The sequence below is a fragment of the Leptonychotes weddellii genome, chromosome 4 (assembly GCF_054177405.1).
Source record: "Leptonychotes weddellii isolate Sample4059 chromosome 4, ASM5417740v2, whole genome shotgun sequence".
Lineage (NCBI taxonomy): Eukaryota > Metazoa > Chordata > Mammalia > Carnivora > Phocidae > Leptonychotes > Leptonychotes weddellii.
The window spans coordinates 117,463,348-117,486,687 of record NC_138372.1 but is presented as its reverse complement, the minus strand read 5'-3'; the positions used below and the strand labels follow the sequence as shown (position 1 = coordinate 117,486,687).

The 23,340-nt window shown below is 42.4% G+C and overlaps 1 pseudogene; it reads right to left on the bottom strand.

The window, feature by feature from the left end:
• Positions 1-8,264: 8,264 nt before the first annotated feature.
• On the bottom strand, positions 8,265-8,630 carry LOC145721069 (large ribosomal subunit protein eL31 pseudogene; annotated as a pseudogene).
• Positions 8,631-23,340: the final 14,710 nt, after the last annotated feature.

Below are 23,340 nucleotides of genomic sequence, written 5' to 3'. Positions count from 1 at the left end.
CAGATTCAGGCCAGCTTTCTGTGTATGTTCAGTAGCCATCTTCCAAAGTTTTCTCTCACCACCACCATTGGGAATGTGCATAGCGACCCAGTTACAGCAGAGAGGGTGTTATGGGTGAGGTATGTGGAGTGTGGAGGTGTCCATGGGCCAATTGAGGGGAATCCACTTGTGAGGCATCCCCAATGGTTCATTGGCAGGCTTCTTCTTCTTTTTTTTTTTTTTTAAGATTTATGTATTCATTTATTTGACAGAGAGAGAGAGAGAGAACAGCAGGGGAGCAGTAGAGGGAGAGGGAGAAGCAGGCTCTTCGCTGAGCAGGGAGCCCTATGTGGGGCTCAATCCCAGGACCTTGGGATCATGATCTGAGCCGAAGGCAGGTACTTAACCGACTGAGCTACCCAGGCGTCCCATGGGCAGGCTTCTTGATGAAGTTTGCTTTGCAGTTAGTAGGATCCACTTGCCTTTAATGCTCTCCTTTGAATTACTATAGTATGTGGTAGAGAAAGAGAATAAAAGGCTTAAAGAGGTGATCATGCTGGAATGGATGTTTTATGAGGTCAGAAGACTCCCCGGAAGGTTATATTCCATGAGAAGTCCTGGAAGGACAAGTGATCACAAGGCCATCATCTTAAAGTGCTGATGAGGTGGGCACTAGAATCATTAAGTTCAGTGGTGTCTGTTCCCTGCAGGCCAGGGCAAGCTCTTGGTGAGACTATCCCAGAACTTGGAGAGTTGTTAGCAATGGGAGTGAAGGAGTCCCAAAGCAACATAAAGCAGGTGGTGGTGTATAACTGCCAGAAACCAGAGTTTTAATTGTAGTATCACTAGATCAGATTTGCAGCCAAGGGGCTTTGCCTTGCAGAGAGTTCTGGACAGGGTCAGAACAGAGTCCCAAAGGGGTAAAACAGAAGCAGCCAACAAGGATACTGCTCAGTATATATAGTTAAAAGAAAGCAAAATTAGACCTAATGTACAGCACAGTGATTATCATTAATAATAATGCATCATGGGGCGCCTGGGTGGCTCAGTCAGTTAAACGGCTGCCTTTAGCTCAGGCCATGATCCCAGGGTCCTGGGATTGAGTCCCACATCAGGCTCCCTGCTCAGCGGGGAGCCTGCTTCTCCATCTCCCTCTGCCTGCCGCTCTGCCTGTTGTACTCTCTCTCTGTCAAATAAATAAAATCTTTAAAAAAAATAATAATGCATCATATTCTTGAAATTTGCTGAGAGTAGATCTCATGTGTTGTTAGCCCACACATACACATGCACATGTGTGTGCAAATGGTATGAGAGGTGATGGATGTGTTCATCAGTTTGGTCGTGTTAATCATTTCACAGTGTACACAAACATAAAAACCACATGTTGTACCCCTTAAATATATACAGTTTTCATTTGTATTTGTCGTAAATAAATAAATAAATACATGCAAAAATGGTTGAACAAGTGGCCAGTGTGGTCAGCTCAGCAAAATTACATGATCTTGCCGTGTTTCTAGGCAAGAAACAATATTCAGATCCAGGACCCATTGACTGCAGAGGTGGTCTGGTCCCCAGGAGGAAGAACCCTGCTACACCATAGCAAGTATATGACTATAATGATTCACCCAGGTCTTCTCCAAAGGTATATACTCAGATGATGTTATTTACTCAGATGATTATGCAATGAAGAAAGGAGAATACTCAGATATTTGTAGGACTACTGAACACAAGAGGCCTAAAATGTCCTCTTGGCTCCCCTTTCAGAGAGGGGACAAATGAGGAGCCAGGCAATAAATAGGGGCCTTGGCAACTTCCAGTTCACCGTGTGGGTCCATTGGGTCAACAACCTCACTCTGTGGCTAGGCTTCCATATATGGGTATATGACTGCGATTGACATATTGGCAGTTGAAGGAAACCTTACAGGAGTCTGCCTACAGGGGGCCAAAGCCATCATGTTAGGCAAAGTCACGGGAAAGCCTCTGATACTGTCCCCCACCACTTTGCCAAAATAGAATTTTTTTTTTTAATTACAAATTTCTGTATCTAGCCAAGATGAAGTAACAAGGACCAATTTAAGGAACGAAAAGAACTGAAAGAACTAAAAAGCTACATGAAATTTTGAAACAACAGTTTCCCAGACATTGGCTGTCAGGAAAGGAAGGACCATGGTCCCTGGGAGAAGGTAAACGAACATGGCAAGCCCTACAATTGTGACAGCTTCCGGCCAGGGTGCTGTTTCCAGGCTGCTGTGCCCGGAGGGGGAGCCAAGTGGAGCCCAACCCTCTTCCTGAGTTGAGGCAGAGCTGGAAGTCAAGGGAGACCCAGGGTGACTGGAACTCTCAGGTGAAATACTGGAGGGCAGAGAGCCTTGCAGAGAGAGTGTGCCAGGGACCCACAGGCGGTGGCTGGCAAGTCTGCAGCATGTTCAGAAAGGCTCCGGCTGGGGAAAGAACCACCCAAAGGAGCAATTTGCAGAGATCACAAAAATCTGGACCATGTTTGTGTTCCCACAAGCCAGAGTGGTAAACCCTGTAATTCATGGGGCATGAATGGAATATTCAGAAGAACATTGCCTAAGTAGTGGGGAAAAATTAATCCTAGACTAAACACTGCTCTGTGCTCACCTCAAAAAACCTCAAAAGTAAGTTTCAAGAGGATCAAACTCTTTCCAAGTAACTTAATTGCATTGCAGAACAAAGCTTTAGAATATTTATAGAAATAAATATATTTATGTGTGTGTGTGCGTGCATAAATATGTGTGTATGTGTGTATCTCTAGCACCCCAACAATACAATGGTGGGAAAATCACTACACTGGGACTCTTTTGTCCTAAAAGAATGTTATGGGCTGAATTGTGTCCCCTCCAAATTCATGTGTTGAAGTCCTAACCCCAGTACTTCAGAATGTGATCTGATTTAGAGACAGTCTTTACAGAGGTAATCAAATTAAAAATAAGATCATTAAGGTAGGCTCTAATTCAATATGACCGATGTCCTTATAAAAAGGGGAAACTTGGGCAGAGAGACACGCAAAGGAGGAAGACAGCGTGAAGACAGGGAGAACATCATGTGAACAGAAGGATTGCTATCTGCAAGCCATGGAACGAGGCCTGGAACGAGCCCTTCCCTCACTGCCCTCAGAAGGAACCAACCCTGCTGCCACTTTGATTTCAGACTCCTAATCTCCTGAACTGTGAGATCATTTCTGTTGTTTAAGTACCTGGTTTGTAGCACTTTTTTATGGCAGCCCTAGCAAACTAAACAAAGGACACACAGTTTGTTCTCGCCAATAACACTGGCATATTCTGGGTGTTGGTTTACCTTTTCTGCCAGCAGAGTCAAGCAGTCAGCATCACTATCTGGTGTCTCACAGAATCCTTGACCCACAGACATGGATTCCAAATAATATGGTATCTGACTAGGAGACCCACTTCACAGCAAAGGAGGGGAAGGAGTGGGCCCATGACCATGGGATCAACTGGCCTCATCACATATGCACCATTGAGAGATAATCGGTCCAAGAGTATCTTACAAGAGCCTGTTGGAGGGACAGCTGGTGTATCAGTTTGGAGGCAATGGTCTGCCTACAAAGATGGGTGCCGTCTTCCAGGATGTTGTATGTGCACTTGAATCAGAGACTTCTACTGGGACTCTGTCTCTAATAGGAAGAATACATGGGTCCTGGAATCCATGGGGTTGCATTTTTGCCAGGGGACATAGCACGAGTCCCATTATACTTTAAGTTATAACTATTGTCTTAGCACTTTGGATTCCTTGTATTCAGGGACGGGCTGGCAAGAAGGCCGTGTTGGCTGGGGTAATTGACCCTGATATTCAGACCAGGAGTCCTGAAGAGATTCAGGGCAATCTGTTGTGGATTTAGACTAAAAGAATGCATTCTAATTTTTCTTGAACATATTTCCCCCCAAGAAGTAATATTGAAGTTCTTCAGTGATAACTTCTAGATAATGAATGTAGTTTCTTTTTCAAAAGAGAATTTTTTGGAGAACATTGCCTTCTGCAGTGCATAAGAATTGAGTGTCAATACATACAACTGGACGTGAACAAAAATAACAATACCCCTGGAAATTTTACTAAAGTCATGGAAATTTGCTTGACTTTGGGCTTGAAGTAAAATATATTTTTTAAAAAGATTTGAGAGCGAGAGCGCGTGTGCATGTGCGCGCATAAGCCGGGGAGGGGTAGAGGAAGGAGAGAATCTCAAGCAGACTCCACACTGAGTGCGGAGCCCAACATGGGGCTCAATCTCATGACCCTGAGATCAGGACCTGAGCTGGAATCAAGGGTCGGATACTCAACCGACTGAGCCACCCAAGCTCCCCTGCTTTTTGACATCTCTACCCCCAATTTTTTGCATATTACCTGCTAATAAGTAAAAAATTCAGTAAATGTTCATTAAATTAGTGATTAAATTAACAAAAGTTCTGAATCTAAGTTCAGAGTTTCCCATTATTCTCATTTTGGTGTCCTGAAATTGCATCTTTATTTTTTTTAAAGATTTTATTTATTTATTTGACAGAGAGAGACAGCGAGAGAGGGAACACAAGCAGGGGGAGTGGGAGTGGGAGAAGCAGGCTTCCCGCTGAGCAGGGAGACTGATGTGGGGCTCAATCCCAGGATCCTGGGATCATGATTTAAGCTGAAAGCAGATGCTTAACAACTGAGCCACCAGGTGCCCCCTGAAATTGCATTTTTAGCCCAAACTTTTACATAGCCGAAATGTTTCCTCTATTCACAAAGCTGAAGAGTCTTCTTTTTTTTACTTTTTTCAATTTTAATTTTAATTTTATTATTTTATTTTATTTTAATTTCATATAGGTAACATACGGTGTTATATTAGTTTCAGGTGTACAACATAGTGATTCAACACTTCCGTACATCACCCAGTTCTCAGCTCATGACAGACAAGTACACTCCTTAATCCCCATCATCTGTTTCACCCATCTGCCCCTCCTCTGGTAACCACCAGTTTGTTCTCTATAGCTAAGAAAAAAGAGACTTTCGTGAACTCATTTGTGCCTGCCAGTAACAGAAAGGAAAGAGATTATGTTTTACATCTTTGTCTCTTTAATAAAAAATTATGACTTTGTTCAACACAGCATTGCAGAGTGTTAAATCAATTCAACAATCTCCCTGCAGTAAGATTTGAGATAGAGCCAGAATTCATACTTTTGGGGAATAGAGCTCCCCCAGATGATTCTGACACACAGCCAGGTTTGAGGATGACCGTTTTAACTCGCTTCCAAGTTTCTTAGGTTACCAGCAATGTTGTTTCTCTTTGAAACATCAATCTAGGAGCATGGAAGACAAAATAATTTTCAGCTGTAACTCAGTATCAAGAGTATAAATATTTGTCAGGGAGAATACAGCAAGGGAACAACAGCTAAATGTTCAAATATTAATTTATTGCAGAAAGCGGAAATAATTTAAACTGCTAACTACAAATTAAGAGGAAATACAATTCCTATTTAGAATAAATAGGGAATTTCGGTTAAGAGGATTGTTTTGAGATCAGTGACAGATCTCCTAGTCATCAAAACTAAATTTCAGATTAGAAGAGTTTTACGTTTGTAAATATCTTCCCCATTTCTTCACATTTCAAGCTGGACCTGGGCCTTGTATTAGGGCTATTTTTGTTTGCAAGTAAAACTAGCTGGAAGCGCCTGGGTGTTTCAGTCGGTTGGGCATCAGATTCCTGGTTTCAACTGCAGTCTCTGGGTCTCCCAGTCGTGGGATAGAGTCCCTAGGCAGGCTCCAGGCTCCGTGCTCCGTGGGGAGTCTGCTTGAGATTCTCTCCCTCTGCTCCTCCTCCCACTTGCACATGTGGGCCTACATGCATCTTCTCTCTGTCTCTTTCTCAAATAAATTAATTAATTAAAAAAAAAAGAGCTAGCTAAAAGGGGTTTATTGGTTTATGAAACGGGAGAGTCTGGGGTGGTCCTGACTTCAGAAGAGTGGGATGCAGGACTCAAAGAGGGTGGGCAGGCCTCTGTCTTCCCCTCCCAGCTCTGTGTGGCTTTATTCTACCGGCAGATTCCCAGCCTAGCGACTCCAAGAAAACAAGTGTCTCTTTCCTACCCTTTGCATGGCTATCTTAGAGCTGACTATGCTTGGTCTTTTTTGGATTATAGTTTGCAGCACCCCTCAGTCATCACTGAGGGTGGGGGAAGGGAGGACTTTGGTAGGACTGGGTCTCATGGCTGCCCCTGGAGTTCACAACCCCATCAGGACCACATGGAATTGGTGAGCGGTTTCCCAACAAAATGAAAATGAAGTTGGGGTTTTAATGGGTAGAGAACATCTACAGGATTGTTCCTATTGACCACAGGGCAAATAATAGATCTTAATTTGTGCATGGAGCTATATTTAGATCCTCTGCCCATTTTTAGATTGGATTATTTGGTTTTTGCTATTGAGTTGTATGAGTTCTTTATATATTTGGGGTATTAACCCTTTATCAGATACATGATTTGCAAATATTTTCTTCCATTCAGTACATTGTCATTATGTTTTGTTGATGGTTTTCTTTGCTGTGCTATTCCTTTCTTATAATCATTTTTTGACAGTAGTAATTGCCTCTTAAATATTTTCGCTTATTATATTCCTAGTGCCTAGAAAAAATTCCTGACATACGATAGGAGTTCAATAAATATTTGTTAAATTAATGACTATAATGGCTTAATTTTGTAGATACCTATCACTAATTCTTCCTACACCCTCACACAACAGTTTTCCACATGGTTGAAAAATATCAAAAAAGTTATTAGCACATCTGTGTCATGCTCTGGTAACAAATTACCACCAAATTCTGGTGACTTTCAAGAAAAAAATATTTTGTTTGTTTTCCTCGTGATATAAATCTGTCACAGATTGGCTGCCTACTGTCTCCACTCTGTGACCCAGTGAAGAGCAGCCTCTTGGCAGAACATGGCTCGTCTGTGGTAGGCAGCAAAGGACATGTGGCCAACTGGCTCTTAAAGTTTCTACTCTGGAGTTATTTTCATTTTCTCTCACAATGTATTGAGCCAAATAGATCCTTGGCAAAGCTCAACATCAATGGGGCAGGGATCTATAGTCTTTCTAGGGGTTCTGGAAGGAGGGGCATCATGGGAAGAACCACAGGATTTGTGGAAGAGTAATACAGTCTTTGATAGATAATGCATCAGTCCATTTTCTCTAGGAGTCATTCTACATAAGCCCTCCATTCTCCTTTGAGGTGGATTGTTTGCTTTCTGGGCCTGCCCCACAGCTGTCATGCAGGGACTTCCCTTTACCATCATCTTGGAAACTCCCTTTGTGTATGACGCATGCTGGATCCCTGTTTACTGGATCTGGGGTCTTTTTCTTGTTTACTTTCTCACTTGCCTTCATTTTCTCAGTAGAAAGAGAAAGCAGAAGCAGCAGGTAAATTCTGAGACCATTCAGGCTTAAAAATGTCTTTACCCTCATATATGATTAATAGTTTCACTGAGTATAGAATTCCTTTTTTTTTTTTAAGATTTTATTTATTTGAGAGAGAGATAGAGAGAGTGCATGAGCGGTGGGAGGGGCAGAGGGAGAGGGAGAAGCAGACTCTCCACTGAGCAGGGAGCCGGACTCATGACCTGAGCCAAAGGCAGATGCTTAACTGACTAAGCCACCCAGGTGCCCCTGAATGTAGAATTCTAAGTTGATAACCTTTTTTGGAATTTTTTGAAGGTATGTCTTCATTAACTTGTAGATTACAACTTTTGGGGTTTTTTGGGGGAAGCCAACACTATTTTTTTCCTTTTATTTCTTTCTTTTATTTATTTATTTTCTTAACTCTTTTATTTGTAATGTGTTTCTGCTCTGGAAGCTTTTGGATTATTTTTTAATCACTGAAGTACTAAATTTCATAATACTGTGCCTTTAAATGGGTCTTTTTTCATCCATTTTGTGGGGCACATTATGGCCTCTTCCAATTTGGAAATCCACATCCTTCAGCATGGGGAAATTTCCTTTTACTGTTTCTTTGGTAATTTCCATCCCTTCATCCTGTGTTTTTGGAATTCTCAGTAGATTCTTGACTGATTCTCTAAAATTCTTTTCTTTTCCTTTTTAAAAAACTATTGTCCACCTCCTTGCTTATGTGTTATTCTTCTGATTCTTCTATTTTAAGGTTTACTTCAGTTACTGTTTTTAATTTCTAAGAACCTGTTTTCTCAGATTATAACTTTTCGAAATCGCATCCAGTTCTTTTTTTATGTGTTTGCAGTTTTATACCTTTGTTTGACAATCAGCAGTTAGTTCTCATCCACATTAACTGTCTGTAGATTTTTGCAAGTGGTGACAGGTACACAGGTAACCAATGTATAGAACTCGTTGGGTGAATCTGCACGCTCACTACATTTTCTAGACAACCATACCAGATATGGGATGGAACATTCCTTGTTCCTTTGGCCCAGACAGCTTTGTTGAGCCTGGTGTCAGTGTGCACACCTGGAGCTCCCATCTCTGTCATGGCAAATTTCTGGATCTCTCTGAATGGCTGAGGGAAATGCTTCTGGAAACCCACTCCATGGGTGCGCTTGTGAATGTTGATGGTATATTCTGTGGTCACTACCTCATTGATGACCCTTCTTCTTCTGGCCACCCTTTGCAGAAGCCATTCTGCCAAGCCCTGGTTGGAAAGGAAGCAGCATCCAGTTCTTTTTAAAGGGTACAATATATTCTCTAAACTCTGATTAATGGTAATTTAAAAAAAAAACAAACAAGCAAACAAACTTCTGTTCCTTGCATCATCTCTCTCTCTCTCATCTTAGTCCTATTTCTTTTTCATTTTTTTTTAAGATTTTATTTGTTTATTTGTCAGAGAGAGAGTGAAAGAGCGCACGAGCAGGGGGAGGGGCAGAGGGAGAAGCAGGCTCCCCGCTGAGCAGGGAGCCCCATGCAGGACTCGATCCCAGGACCCTGGGATCATGACCTGAGTCAAAGGCAGACGCTTAACCGACTGAGCCACCCAGGCATCCCTTCATTTTTGTTTTTTTTTTTATCTTTTATGTTAGATGCTTTTTTCTTGTGTTTGGGAGGCACACAAAGCTGACTAGGTCTCTGCATGGGTGTGGCTTATTGACATGGAGGATTTGCTATAGCAAAATGAGATAGTAAGCCTGGGTGTTGTTGATGTTTTTGTTGGGTAACTCCAACAGTATATATAAATTGCTTCTTGGGGCACCTGGGTGACCCAGTCGGTTAAGTGCAGAGTCTGCTTCTCCCTCTCCTTCTCCCTCTGCCTCTCACCCTGCTCGTGCTCTCTCTATCTCTCTCTCAAATAAATAAATAAAATCTGCGCCTGGGTGGCTCAGTCAGTTAAGTGTCTGCCTTTGGCTCAGGTCATGATCCCTCGAGTCCCCAGTGAGGCTCCCTGCTCAGCGGGGAGTCTGCTTCTCCCTCTACCCCTCCCCCCCATTCACACTCTCTCTCAATTGCAAAAATTAAATAAAATCTTTTAAAATAAATGAATAAAATAAATTTGCTTCTCTGCAGCCAACCAGGTTCTCAAGAGAAACCTGGGTGTCAGCTCTCCTGGCACACTTCCAGGAGCTAGGCAAGACTATTAATCAGGATAGAAAGCTATCTGCTGAAGAGATCCAGAAGTGCAGTGGCTTGAAAAACAAAGTTCTCTTTCACATAACTGTCAAGGTTGGGTAACTGGACTGCTCATCTCCACCCAGTCATTTTAGGAATTCGGTTTTCTTCTGTCTAGGTACATATCATAGGGCAATGTTTCTCAGACAATGGTCCCTGGACCAACAGCATCAGCATCACCTAGAGTATTGTTAGAAATGCAGACTTTTCCGGCCTACCTCAGACTTACTGAGTCAGCAACTTTGGGAGTGGGGCTTCGTGGTCTCATAAACCTGAGGTGATTTTGATCCATGTCAAGGTGTAAGAATCACTACCCTAGGGCATCGTCCTTTTCTTTGTGGTTGAAACAGAGTGTCGGACAAACCCATGGTCCCGCTGTGGAAAGGGGAAGAGCCAGGAGAAGCTCAGGTGCAGGAATGTGTGTTTACCTTCCTCGGGTGAGAGCTTAGTCTTCTGGGTCACACTTAGCTGCAGTGGGGCCGGAACCGTGCTGCCTGCCTAACATCCCACTTGCCCAGTCACAACTCGGTTACCTTGGAAGAAAAGAGAATGAATTTTGGTGGATCACTAGCAGTCGGCCAGAGAGAGGGAAGAGTTTGGTGCATGCGTCAGGCATGGTTTTCTTCCACCCAAGCCCATGTTGTCAGCCTTTTACTTGAGCCTACACTACACCTGGTATTCCTGAGCCCTGGGCCTCCCCGCGTCACTCTCCCCAGAGAATAAACCTTCTATCTCCTTGAGGGGCTGAACAAAAGAGAATCGCTTAGCTGTTTGCTGCAGGGGGAGAAACTAATGGTTCCTCGCACAGATTTTTAGTCCGTTCTTCTGCTATAAGCCTAATGCCTTATCTCCCCTAAGTACTTCCAGAACCTCTGTTTCTGAGCTGTGCCACAACTCTTGTTAAATCAGCTCGCTTTTCATTGGGCACATAGGGTCAGCTTCCTGAGCTCACTAAATTAGTTATCGCTTCTCCGTCCACTTTACGTATGCTTGACCTTCGTAAAAATTATTTGTTCATTATTGTCTCTTTGTCTTTGGGGGCTTATGTCTTTTAAATTTTTTTTACTTCATTATAATAGGATTTTGATGGGACATGAGATAAATGGATATGTTCAATCTGCCATTTTTATTTTATTTTTAAATTTTATTTTAATGTTTGAAAGATTATTTTACAGAGAGAGCACGGTGGGGGGGCAGAAGGAGAGGGAGCAAGAATCTCAAGCAGACTCCACACTGAGCATGGAGCCTGACCTGGGGCTCAATCTCATCACCCTGACATCATGACCTGAGCCAAAACCAAGAGTTGGATGCATAATCGACTGCACCACCCAGGCACCCCTCAATCTGCCATTTTTAATCAGAAGTAGAAGTTTGAAAAATTGCAACTTTCATATTTAGGCAAGAAGTTTATTATGGAAGATTAGAGGACTCTCTGAGAGAAAAACCAAAGGAAAACCTTCAGATTACACAGAGATGGTTAAAAGGAAAAATATAATTAATTGCATTATTTCAAGCTTAAATTAGCTAAATTCATTGAAATATGATTTGGAAAAGAGACACATGTATTGAGTACTGAATTAACACTACCTTTCATTTTTTCTTTTGAGTAGGGACAGGCAAACTTTTTCTATAAAGAGCCAGATATAAAATGTTTTCCGTTTGGGCCGGGGCGGGGGGTGGGGTGGGGGTGCTTACAGTCTCTATTGCAACTACTTAACTCTGCAGATGCATAAAAGCAGGCATTTGGCAATATGTAAATGAAAGGGCATGACTGTATTTTTTTTTTTAAACATCACTTAACAAAAACAGGCAGCAGGCCATTTTGACCCACAGGTCCTAGTTTGCTAGCCCAGTTTGAAAACACTGAAAACTATCTTTTTAGACATTGGGCCATCAATGATCTTTTCAAGAGAACATTTGAGATCTTAGAATTCAGAATGTAGGGGCACCTGGCTGGCTCAGTCGGTGGAGCGTTTGATTTTTTTATTTCAGTTTTGTGAGTTCGAGCCCCACGTTGGGTGTAGAGATTACTTAAAAATAAAATCTTAAAAAAAATTAAGTTGATGCTTAAAAAAATGATCAGTTAAAAAAAAAGATCAATTAATGATTAAAGATATAGAGGGAAATTAGCAATGTATATGACCTTTCTTATTATACCAGAAATCTTTTAACCTAGAGGGGAATTGGAGCCTTTGGCTCCATCTACAGGCAGAGTCCCTCTGTGTCTAAGTCCTTGTGCCTTAATGTTTTTCAAAATATGCTCCATGGATGTGCTCCTTGCCAATAAGTTCCTGTGGTCATATGAATTTGGGAAACAGAGCATGTCCTATCCCTTCTTGGAGACACCGTCTATACCGCTAGAAGAAAGGCTCTGAGAACTTCATTGAACTCACAGCTTCTTAGACATACTTAAAGAATCCTTTCCTCACATAACAGCTATTAATGTCTATTGAAATGATTCCATGGAATTACTGTTCATGATATTCTGGATCAGTCCTATTTATGGTCTGGAATTTGGGAATGTATAGGTCGAAAGTTTCCATACTTGATATCGTTACCCGTGTTTTAGACTGGTTGTGACTTTGTATTCTGCATTTAGACGATCCGAGGGTAATTCTGACAGTATTCATTAAACCTGCTGCTGAAAGGAATGCTGGGAAAACTGTGACCTTATAGGATCTAGTGATGAGTGTTTTCATTCCTTTAGTCTATAAGGAGACAGACAGAAGACAGACACTCACTGAATGGAAGTAGAAAAGTGGCACTAGCATGGAAGTGGGTGGGAGGGGTTAGATCATTTCCGACTTTAGGGTATTAAGTAAGCCACCAGCTAGTGTAAGGAAACTGACTAGCCCCACTGCCCAGAGATCATGTGCTCACTGTTTTGGGCTGCCCTACACAAAAGCCCCAGCTGAGGGCCTAGTGGGGCTGGAAATCCAGTGCATCTTCTGCTCACTCCCTTTTCCTTGGCATAAAGATGATTTCTAATCAATAACACTTGTGCTTATGGAACTGTGTCCACCCAGAGGGGTAACAAAAAATTCTCTTACAAGCACTTGTGACATAATAAGAAATACATATTTGGTCTCTGCCTCCAGTTCCTGACACAGAGCTCCTAAAACCCTTGTAATTTCCTGAGTGATGGGGGGAAATAGGAGCATTTTTTTTGTTCTACTATCTAGTCTTCCCTGACATAAGAGCTTCTAAGATCCTTGGAATCTCCAGAGGGTAGAGGAAAAAGATCCTACACCTATAAGTGACAGTGAGGCCTGCCAGTGTATTAAGAAATCTTCTGGTGCCGTTCTGCCCCCCTGACACTGTGTGGGGCCAGCCAACTTGTAGTCTGGGAAGAGAAAGGATGAAAGTTTCGGGGATGAGGAACCTTTGATTGCTGGGCGGCCACATGGTCCCTGATGGATGGAGCAGCATCTGTGCTACAATCATTTACTGAAGGTAAAAGTTGCCAGTGGAATTTAGAGATGGCTACAACTCCCTGGGAGCTGGTTTACTGGAAGCAGAAGAAAATGCACACCAATGAGCCAAAGGTAAAATACACAATCCCTTGGTTACTGTTATCCATAATCACTAAAATGGAATTAAAAGAGAGCCCTGGGTCAAACTTTGACGCTAGACCAGGCTCAGATTTCTGTTTGATCTGAGCTTAGGCCTCCGGCTTCAAAGCCCCCCTCAAAGGGAAAAACAGTGCAGGCGTAACAGACAGTACCTCTAAGACCTCGGGCCCCCAGCAAGACAGTCCACATTAGAGGGGGGACAAAACCCAGAAACTACCGAGAGCAGGGAGTGCAGCGTGGCAGAGTGCCATTTTGTGGGTGAGTATCGTCAGCTTCTTGAAGAACCTTTATGAAAATGGATTTCCAGAGTGATTTAGGGGGAGTGCCTTTGGTTTTGGATGCTGTAGGTGGACGAGCACGTTTGGGTTCAGAGGGGACCCGCTACTACTGAACAATCACAGATGGCCCAGCATCCAGACACTTGTTCCTGAGGGAACAGCCAGCCTCAGGGACTGGATAACAGCCACCATGAGATCCGTTGAGCCTGAGAAGGGAGACTGCCCAACTCTCTCTCTCTAAATGCAAGTGCAACACCACAGATGAAGCCGCTGATGCATTTCATATACAGGCCATGTGGGACTGGCTTCATGATAATCAGGATACTCACCTACTGAATGTGCCCATTATCCAAGTCATGGTAAGCGCTGCGGCTGAGGGACCCCGTTTTGTAGGGGCACCCCATATAACATTAGTGCTGAATAACTGAGCAACCGTCTAGAAGCCTCGTGGAATCTGCTGTCTTAGCTTCTCCTCATGGGTCTCACAGATGCTTATAAAAACATTACATTAATTAACAAGAGAATGGGAGAGGCTGAGGGAAGAGTCAAGGACTGGTTTTAGGAAAATGAAGAGTTTAAAATGGTTATTAAGAAATAAGGTGAATAAAGGAAAGAAACATTGATAGGGGTGAAAAAAAGACAAAAGAGGACAGTCAGAGTGCCTGGCTGGCTCAGTCGGAAGAGCATGAGACTCTTGATCTCAGGGTCGTGAGTTCGAGCCCCATGTTGGGTGTAGCAATTACTAAAAAAAAAAAATTACTAAAAAAAAATAAATTAGTTAAAAAAAAAAAAAGAGAGAACAGTCATAGGACTCATCCCAGCAAGGTGAAAATCATTAGATGTTTATTTAAACATGGGTTAATAAAACTGATACTGATAGGCTTAAAACACAGATCTTACTACTGCACTAGTACTAAAAGGTTGAACAGGCCAATGAGACCCCTACTGCTCTCCCAACATTAAAGGGCCCCAAACAAGTCAGCTCCATTTACCCCAGTTTGGAGCAATTTTTTAATTTTTTTTATTTTTTAAATTTTGTTTTTAAAGATTTTATTTATTTATTTGACAGAGAGAGACACAGCGAGAGAGGGAACACAAGCAGGGGGAGCAGGAGAGGGAGAAGCAGGCTTCCCACGGAGCAGGGAGCCCGATGCGGGGCTCGACCCCAGGACCCCGGGATCATGACCTGAGCCGAAGCAGACACTTAACGACTGAGCCACCCAGGCGCCCCTGGAGCAATTTTTTTAAAAGTGTGAAAGCAAAGATTACAATGAGAAATTGGACTTGCAGCCACGGCCCCGGGGGCGGGGGGGGGGGCGGTGGTGGTGGATAGTGAGGCATATTAGTCAAGATAAAGATTGACAAAAGGGCCAGGGTTCCTCTGCTTGACTCCCTCACTGAGAACCCAAAGACTTATACACAAAAGTGGGTAAAATGGTCAGGGGATGGAGAGAAGTTTCCTAGAGTCCTTGTCCTGGGAGCCTCATGCACTGTGTACCAACCATATCGGGGAAGCCCTGCCTGGAGGGCTACAAGTAGGTTGAGACAATGCAGAAATGTAGGCGTTGTTAGGATTATGAAGATCAGGGTGTTTTCTTTTCTTTTCTTTTCTTTTCTTTTCTTTTCTTTTCTTTTCTTTTCTAATTTGAGAGTGCAAGCAAGCATGCGGACGGGCAGGGAGGGGTAGTGGGGGCGGGGAGAGGCAGGGAGAGAGGGAAAGAGAATCTCCAGACTCCCATTGAGCATGGAGCCACATGTGGGGCTCAATCCCAGGACCCTGAGATCATAACCTGAGCCAAAATCAAGAGTTGGTAGCTCAACCGACTGACCCACCTAGGCGTGCAAGATCAGAGTGTTTAAGCAGGATTCTGTAAAGAGATCTTGTCTCCTTTACCTTCCACACTGCTTAGCCTCGTGGTGGTCCTGTGAGTGTGACTTTCAGAAAAATCAAGGGTCCGCTTCACAGTGCAGCTGCAAGCAAACTCGGGAATTAGGTGCAGGTTCGCAAAAGTTTGGAACAGCTCTGAGCAGGGGTGGTAAGCTCAATTCAAACTCAATAAGGGTTAGCGGTCAAAGCTGGGGTAGAGGAGGAAAGGAGAAGAGAGGGTCAACAGCCAAACTTTGAGGTTGTGGTGGTTTATTTTCCACCAACATCTGGGACAGCCCTTGGGAGAAGATATCCTGAGGGGTGACCAGGTGGGTACCTAGGCATCCAGGCCGGCAGGTGCTGGAGAGAAGTGGTGTATCAGTGTGTGTGTGTGTGAGTGTGTGTGTGTGAGATATCCCGAGGGGTGACCAGCATTCAGGCCGGCAGGTGCTGGAGAGAAGTGGTATATCAGTGTGTGTGTGTGTGTGTGTGTGTGTGTGTGTATGTTGGAAGGCAGTGGGCAGTATGGAGAGAGTAACAGAATAGCAATTTGGGCTCATGGAGCAGACAAAGATACAGAGAAGCACTAGACAATTTCTTATTACACTGGTAGGTTTCACGGTCACTTGGCCTCCTAGAGGAGGGAAAAAATCTTTTCCCTTTACCTTTCCAAGTTTGCGACTGGCACCCCTGTAGCAAAAGACAGATTAATAAGAGAAGAACATACATATATATTTAATAGAAGTCTTACATAATGCAGGATCCTTCCTAAAGAAATGAAGACCCGAAGAAACGATTAAGCCTGCGTGCTGTTATGCTAGGTTTGATGAAGAGTTGTGGCACGATGATGAGACAAAGGTTATGAGGTAAGTGTAGTAAACTGGCGAAAACCTAGCAAGGCCTGTTCATGCAGATTCCTCTCTGTGTCCCTTCAACTTTGGTGACAAGAACGCTCCTTTTCTCTGGGTGTAGGGAGGACACCTCTCATATGAGGGTTTTATTTCCTGTTTCAGGGGAAGATCAGAAAGTCAATCCGACACATGCTATTTCTCACATTTCTTCAGCTTAAATATTCCATATGCCAATGCGTTCTATTTTGGGATAACATGGTCTCGACCCTGTCACGGGCATGTATGTTGAATGAGTAAATGAGCAAATGGCTGGAGCCCGCAGGTGATGCTGGGCTGCTATGGCTGGGAGAAAAAGGAACCACCCTTGCTTGGGGTGATGCCAGTCAGCAGGACCTTGTGTGGCTGCCTTCTCTGGTCCCTCCCTAGGTTACTTCTCACCTCCTCACTGGCAACATGGCCCACTTCCAACAGCGCCATGTCCCAGAAACACAGCATGATTAGATGTTACAACTGCACATGAATGCCTGGGTGTTTCTTCCTGCTTCCAACTTACCCCTTCATCTCTTCTGCCCAAAGCCTCCCCTTGACCTGGGGAGGAGAGTAGACTAGAAAAGTATATGAAACCCTCTTCCTCTTGAACCTGGTTTTTGTGATCTCCGTAATTCAGGTGTGCAACTCCCTTCCATGGGCAAGGAAAATGTTACATGTGTGAGTCAGCTGCCATGATTCGTGTGGACCCAGGTATCCATGGAAGGAAATGTTCAATGTCACCTTTATTTTATTTTAACACAGAAACAATACAGTGAAAAGATAAGGTGATACGTTTGAGGGAAGGTGTGGAGTTTTAAATCTGACTTTGAAATTCCTCGACATGCCTTCCATGGAGAGATGAGGGCAAGTTTCCACCCCTTGAATCTGAGAATTGACAGCGTATCTGTTCCAGCTTGTGAGCCCAGCCCTTAAAAATCTGTTGTCTTTGAGGCACCTAGCTGGCTCGGTGGTAGAGCATGCAACTCTTGATCTCAGGGTCGTAAATTCAAGCCCATGTTGGGCATAGAGCTTACTTTAAAAAAAAACAAACCAACTGATGTCTTTGACTTCCTGTTTCTTAGAACCCAGCCACTACACTGGGAGGAAGCCAAGCAGCTAGAGAGAGGCCATAGGTAGGTGTTCTGGCTGATGGTCCCAGATGACAGCAGCATCAACCACAGATGTGAGTAAGCACACCCTTATACAGGCTCAGCCTATTAGTTGCTCTAGCTAATTCTGCATGGAGCAGGGACCAGCTATTTAGCCTTGCCCAAACTGCTTGAACTAAATACTGTTGTTTTAAACCACTAAATTTTGGGATGGTTTATTGCACTGCAATATATTACTAGTGCAGAATGTCATTGACAAATACCAAAGAGAGGAAAGAATGAGAAGGTATAAATAACTGGAATGTTTGGTTTTATTTTTCTTCCTTTACAAATGGAAAGGGAAAGAATGTCCTATGCATAATGAAGTCTTTTGAAAAGTGGCCGGGGGGTGGGGGGGTACAATAAGGAAAGATGGAGAGGTGATCGCTAAGATGATGCTTTTCAAAATAGTCACAATTAAAAAGTGTTTGAAGAAGTCATTGAACTTATTTAAGAAACAACACCTGCCATTCTCCCCCCCCACACCTCTTGCTCAGAGATGTTACACATTTATTTCCATTGTAAAGAAATTTAAATAATTATAAAGAAGGCACAGTTCTAGCCTTTGTTAGCTATATGTGGTTTAAAGAAAAGTATCAGAAAGTTAGGGTAAATCTGGTGGAATAAAGCCAAATTATAGATTCTTTCTCTGGAATGTTTTCCCACACCACCAACCAATTCTCTGATTCTCTGGACACCAACTAAATGGGAAAAACTAGTTTTTCTTTATTCTACTACTCACATCAACAGATGACACCAGTTGTATGGATTTTCCACATCAAGCAATTCTGACTTGAATAGCATGGGCTTAGTGCAGACCCCACAGGTTAAGAACTCAGCCCCACAAGACTGTCACTCCCCCTACTTCACATGTCAATTCAAAGTCCAGATTTTCACCAGTGCTTCTGACTGAGTAGAAATTTAGGGTTCCCACACCCTTTCCTCAGGCTCAATAATTTGCTAGAGTGACTCACAGGAAAACATTTACTTACTAGACTACAAGTTTATTATGAAAACATACATCTCAGATACAGCCAAAGTGAAGAGGTGCATAGGACAAGGAATGTGGGACAGGGCATGAAGCTTCCCTGTCTTCCCCAGGCAGTGGATGCCTCCCCCCACCCCAGCACCTTGACGTGTCTGCAACCTTGAAGATCTCTTCCTCAGTTTTTTATGGAGGTTTCATTATGTAGGCACGAGTGATTACATCATTGGCCATTAGTGATCTCTCCTCCATCCCTGGAGGTCAAAAGGTGGGGCCAAAAGTTACAACCCTCTGAGGTGTGGTTGCTTCTCTTAGCAACCTCTATCCTTAGGGGCTTTCCAAAAGTCACCTCATTAACATAAACTCAGGTGTGGTTAAAAAGGGACTTTTTATGAAAGCAAAAGGTACTCCTTTCACCTTTAATACTCTGCAGCTATTCCCAGGAGCTGGAAACAAAACCCAAATATTATAGCAAAAGATGCTCCTATCACTCTTATCACTTAGGGATATTACAAGGATTTTAGGAGCATCATGCCACAAACCCTGAACAAATACAAAAATAAATATTTTGGGGCGCCTGGGTGGCTCAGTTGGTTGAGCGACTGCCTTCGGCTCAGGTCATGATCCTGGAGTCCCGGGATCGAGTCCCACATCGGGCTCCCTGCTCAGCAGGGAGTCTGCTTCTCCCTCTGACCCTCCCCCCTCTCATGTGCTCTCTCTCTCTCTCTCTCAAATAAATAAATAAAATCTTAAAAAATAAAAAAATAAAAAAATAAATAAATATTTTGTATTATATCACAACATCACACTCTCTCATCCCCAAAAACAAATGAAATGAATGAAACAAAACAGAATTTTATTCCCCAGACGTTCTACTGGGCAACAAAAAACTAATAGTGGATCTGGAGAGAGACTCCTAGGTTAGGCATGAGCAAAATGAAAAAAAATAAATCATGTTCAGGGATGCCTGGGTGGCTTAGTTGGTTGATCATCTGCCCTTGGCTCAGGTCATGATCTCAGAGTCCTGGAATCAAGCCCCGCATCGGGCTCCCTGCTCAGCGGGAAGCCTGCTTCTCCCTCTCCCTCTGACGCTCCCCCTGATTGTGCTCCCTCACTTGCTCTTTCTCTCTCTCTCAAACAAATAAATAAAATCTTTAAAAAAAATTAGGTGAATCATTGCAGCAAAAGTAATAATTATAGTAATAATAATAATAATATGAAAATGGAACATGCCATTCAGAAGGCAGAGGAAGAACCCAGGCTAGAAGGAAAATACCTATGAACAGAAGAATTCTTTCTATGAGTGCATTGTACTGTAGATAAATGTAGTACAAGTACATATTCAATAAAAGAACCCAATTTACAGATGATAAAACACAGATTGAGATGAAAAAGCAGATTGCAAAGCTATCTCATCTTGTATTTTGGCTAAGTAAGTTTGAAATCAAGACTTACTGCCATTAAATATCTAATAAATAAATTAGAATAAAAATATCAGAGAGAACATAGGTAACTCTAATTTCTTGCATGGTGGAAAATATAGATATATTCAAGAAAAAACAGATTTTTAGAGAGAAGATGATAGATATAAAGGAAAAAGAAAAGTCAATATAAGCATAATTTTTTCCCTATTTATTAAAAAATATTTGTTGGACATTTTGTTTCATGAGACTTAGAAGGACTTCTGTATACTTTTTCAAATAAAATTTATTTCCTCACTCTTAATGATTATATTTATAACATAATTTATTTCTACTCTTTTTTTTAGTACAGTGTTTTAGACAACTGATATCCTAATGTTGCAGGATTTCTTTTCCTTTGGTGCCCATGATTCTTGGTCATGCCACTTCAAAGAATGAAGAGGTAGACCTGATGAAGAGTGGTGGGCAGCAAAACAAAGTTTATTGAGCGATAGTACAAAGCTCTCGAGGAAGGGGGAGAGGACCCGAGAGGGTTGCCACTGGAGTTTCTAAGTCTAGGGGTTTTTATGGGCTTGTTGGTGGGCTTTTTTCTGATTAATCCTCCGCGCACCTATCACCCAATCAGGTTTTTGTCATCTACCTATCATGTGGGAAAGGGTGGAGGGCTCCTTCCAGGGTGGTGTAAAATCCTGTAAAGGGTGGTTTCCTCTTCGGGCAGGACCCCTTGTCCCTGCCTGCCTTTCTTCCAACTATCCTTCATTACTAATAGCTATTTTGTCATCATTATTATGGAAAAAATATTGAGTTCCAAAAATCAATTTATTTGTGAACACACAAATACACTGGGAATTTCCAGAATGCTTTTCTACTAGAGGTAAAGGATTTGGAAATGTTTATTTCATGCATTTATTCATTCATTCCTCTGTAAGTTCCTCTGTAAGGAGGAGAAAGATTTTGCAGATTTTTTTCATTGTTCTATGTCCCTGGGCCATAAATAGTACTTGGCATATAGTAGGTTCTCTGTAAATGTTTGTCAAATTCACCAATCCATTCATTCAATATGCACTTATTGATCACCATAGGTAGTTTCTGCTAAATGCTGGAGAAGCAAAGATAAGGAAGTCATTGTTCTTGTCTTCAAGGAGCTGAAGGTATACTGAAAGAAACACATACCCTGTAGTGATAAAAATATGTTGATAATAAGCATACAAAGGAGAGAAACTGGGGCCAGATGAATTTTACAGGGAAACAGATGTTAAGAAAAGGATGTAATAATGTAAGAAAAGAGAGGGGGCTCCTGGCTGACTCACATGGAAGAGCATGTGACTCTTGACCTTGAGGTTGTGAGTTTGAGCCCTACGCTGGGTGTAAAGATTGCTAAAACAAAAACAAAACAAAAACAAAAACAAAACTTTAAAAATATATATATGAAAAGAGAGGACATAGTTGGAAGAGAAATTGTGGCTTGTGATTCCAGAATCTGTCCCATTCAAATTGCTCAAACCTAACAAAGATGAATTTGAAAGTATACTTTTCTGGTGGTTGAATATTTGACTACAGTGGTACCTGCTAAAGATGCATTGATAAATCAGTAGCTTTGTTTTAATCAGCTGCCTAAAGGACCACTCTTCTTTATTTTATTTTAATTTAATTTTATTTTTTTTAAAGATTTTATTTATTTATTTGACAGAGAGAGACACAGCGAGAGAGGGAACACAACCAGGGGGAGTGGGAGAGGGAGAAGCAGGCTTCCCGCCGAGCAGGGAGCCTGATACGGGGCTCGATCCCAGGACCCCAGGATCATGACCTGAGCCGAAAGCAAACGTTCAACTGACTGAGCCACCCAGGCACCCCAAGGACCACTCTTCTTTAAATATCCATTACTTTCAACTCCTCTTGAAATATTTTATTTTAAAGTAAAATCTTCAGAAGGTCATAGATTTATGTGTGGATTTCCGTGTCACTCAGGTGATTTCATATACTGATGGTAGATATTCAAGGTATATATATATATATATATATATATATATATATAAAGTGTATATATATGTATATACCTTGAACAACTGAAAGTGGATTCAACCTTAACAACAAATTTCTCTCTGATTATTATGGCTTGAAGGGGAGCAAAATATGTGACCCCCAAATATACCACTTTGGCATGCAGATTCTTTTGAGCTGAAGACTGTCAAGAGCCAGCAGACTCAAGAAAAGCTTTATCTCTCTCTTAGCTAAAGAATTTAGATACAGGGTCTGGCTCAGAGAGATAGATAGATAGAGAGAGAGAGAGCTATAACCAGAGCTCTATATCTGAACTATCTGTATGGCAGGACAAACATCTAATTACCAAACTTATGCTCTTCTGATTATCCTCTGAATCACCCTCCTCCCATTTGAAGCCCCAGGCTCCTATCCCATTTCTTAGCTTAGGATGGCATATAAACCTCAATTGTCTGACTTGGCCTTGGGTCTCTTGTGCTTATGGGGCTCCCATAGGCATATGTAGTTAGTGTTTCTCTTGTTAATCTGTTTTATATCTGTTTACCATCCAAAGAATCTAGAAGGGTAAAGGAAAACTTTTCCTCCTCAACAGAATTTTAAAAATCCAATCTATTTGGGGTTTGAATGTAACATACCCATGGTCCCCTAGTTAGCAAGAAGATAACCAAAGACTTAGAATCAGTTATGAGAAAAAGTTACAGTGGAGATAAGGTTTTCAATTAACTTTAATGATCTGAACCAAAGGGGATGAAATTTCTGACCATTCTAGAGTCATTTTCAAAAGCATAAACTCATCCATTTATTCCAAATGCATTTACTTCCACCCTCTTGCTGTTGGATGCTGGGACTACAAAGATAAATGAGACACAGAGCGGAGAAGATGCACTGTTTGGTGAGGAGAGATGGGCTCAAAACAGTTGAACATAACTACGACACCAGAGAAGAGAGAGTCAGGAGACAGCACTGGCCAGCTCAGAGGACTCAGAAAATGCCTCTCAAGGAGATGATTTTGGAATTATCTGAAGGATGATTTCTTTATCCGGTGTTGGGGAATGGACTCCAGGGAGAGGGTAAGAGCCTATGGAAAGACACAAAAGTGGTAGGCTTGTCTGGAGAACGGCTGGTAGGAAGGGCATGCATTCATTCAAACCTTCAAAAAGTATTTGGGGCGCCTGGGTGGCTCAGTCGTTAAGCGTCTGCCCTTGGCTCAGGTCATGATCCCAGGGTCCTGGGATCGAGTCCCACATCGGGCCCCTGCTCCGCGGGAAGCCTGCTTCTCCCTCTCCCACTCCCCCTGCTTGTGTTCCTGCTCTCGCTATCTCTCTCTGTCAAATAAATAAATAAAATCTTAAAAAAAAAAAAAGTATTTGAATGTTGACTAGATGTTTGGCTTGAGAAGCTAGAAATCACTAATCAAGGTGAAATTCAACCCTTCACTTACTAAATGGCACCAAAAATAATTTGACAATAAAGTAAGTCTAGAAATAGAATTATTACTTTTTTTCACAAACTTCCCCATTTGCATTATTATTCCCAGAGTTCCTTCCCAATATCAGTCCCTGCCTGGAAAATGTCTAC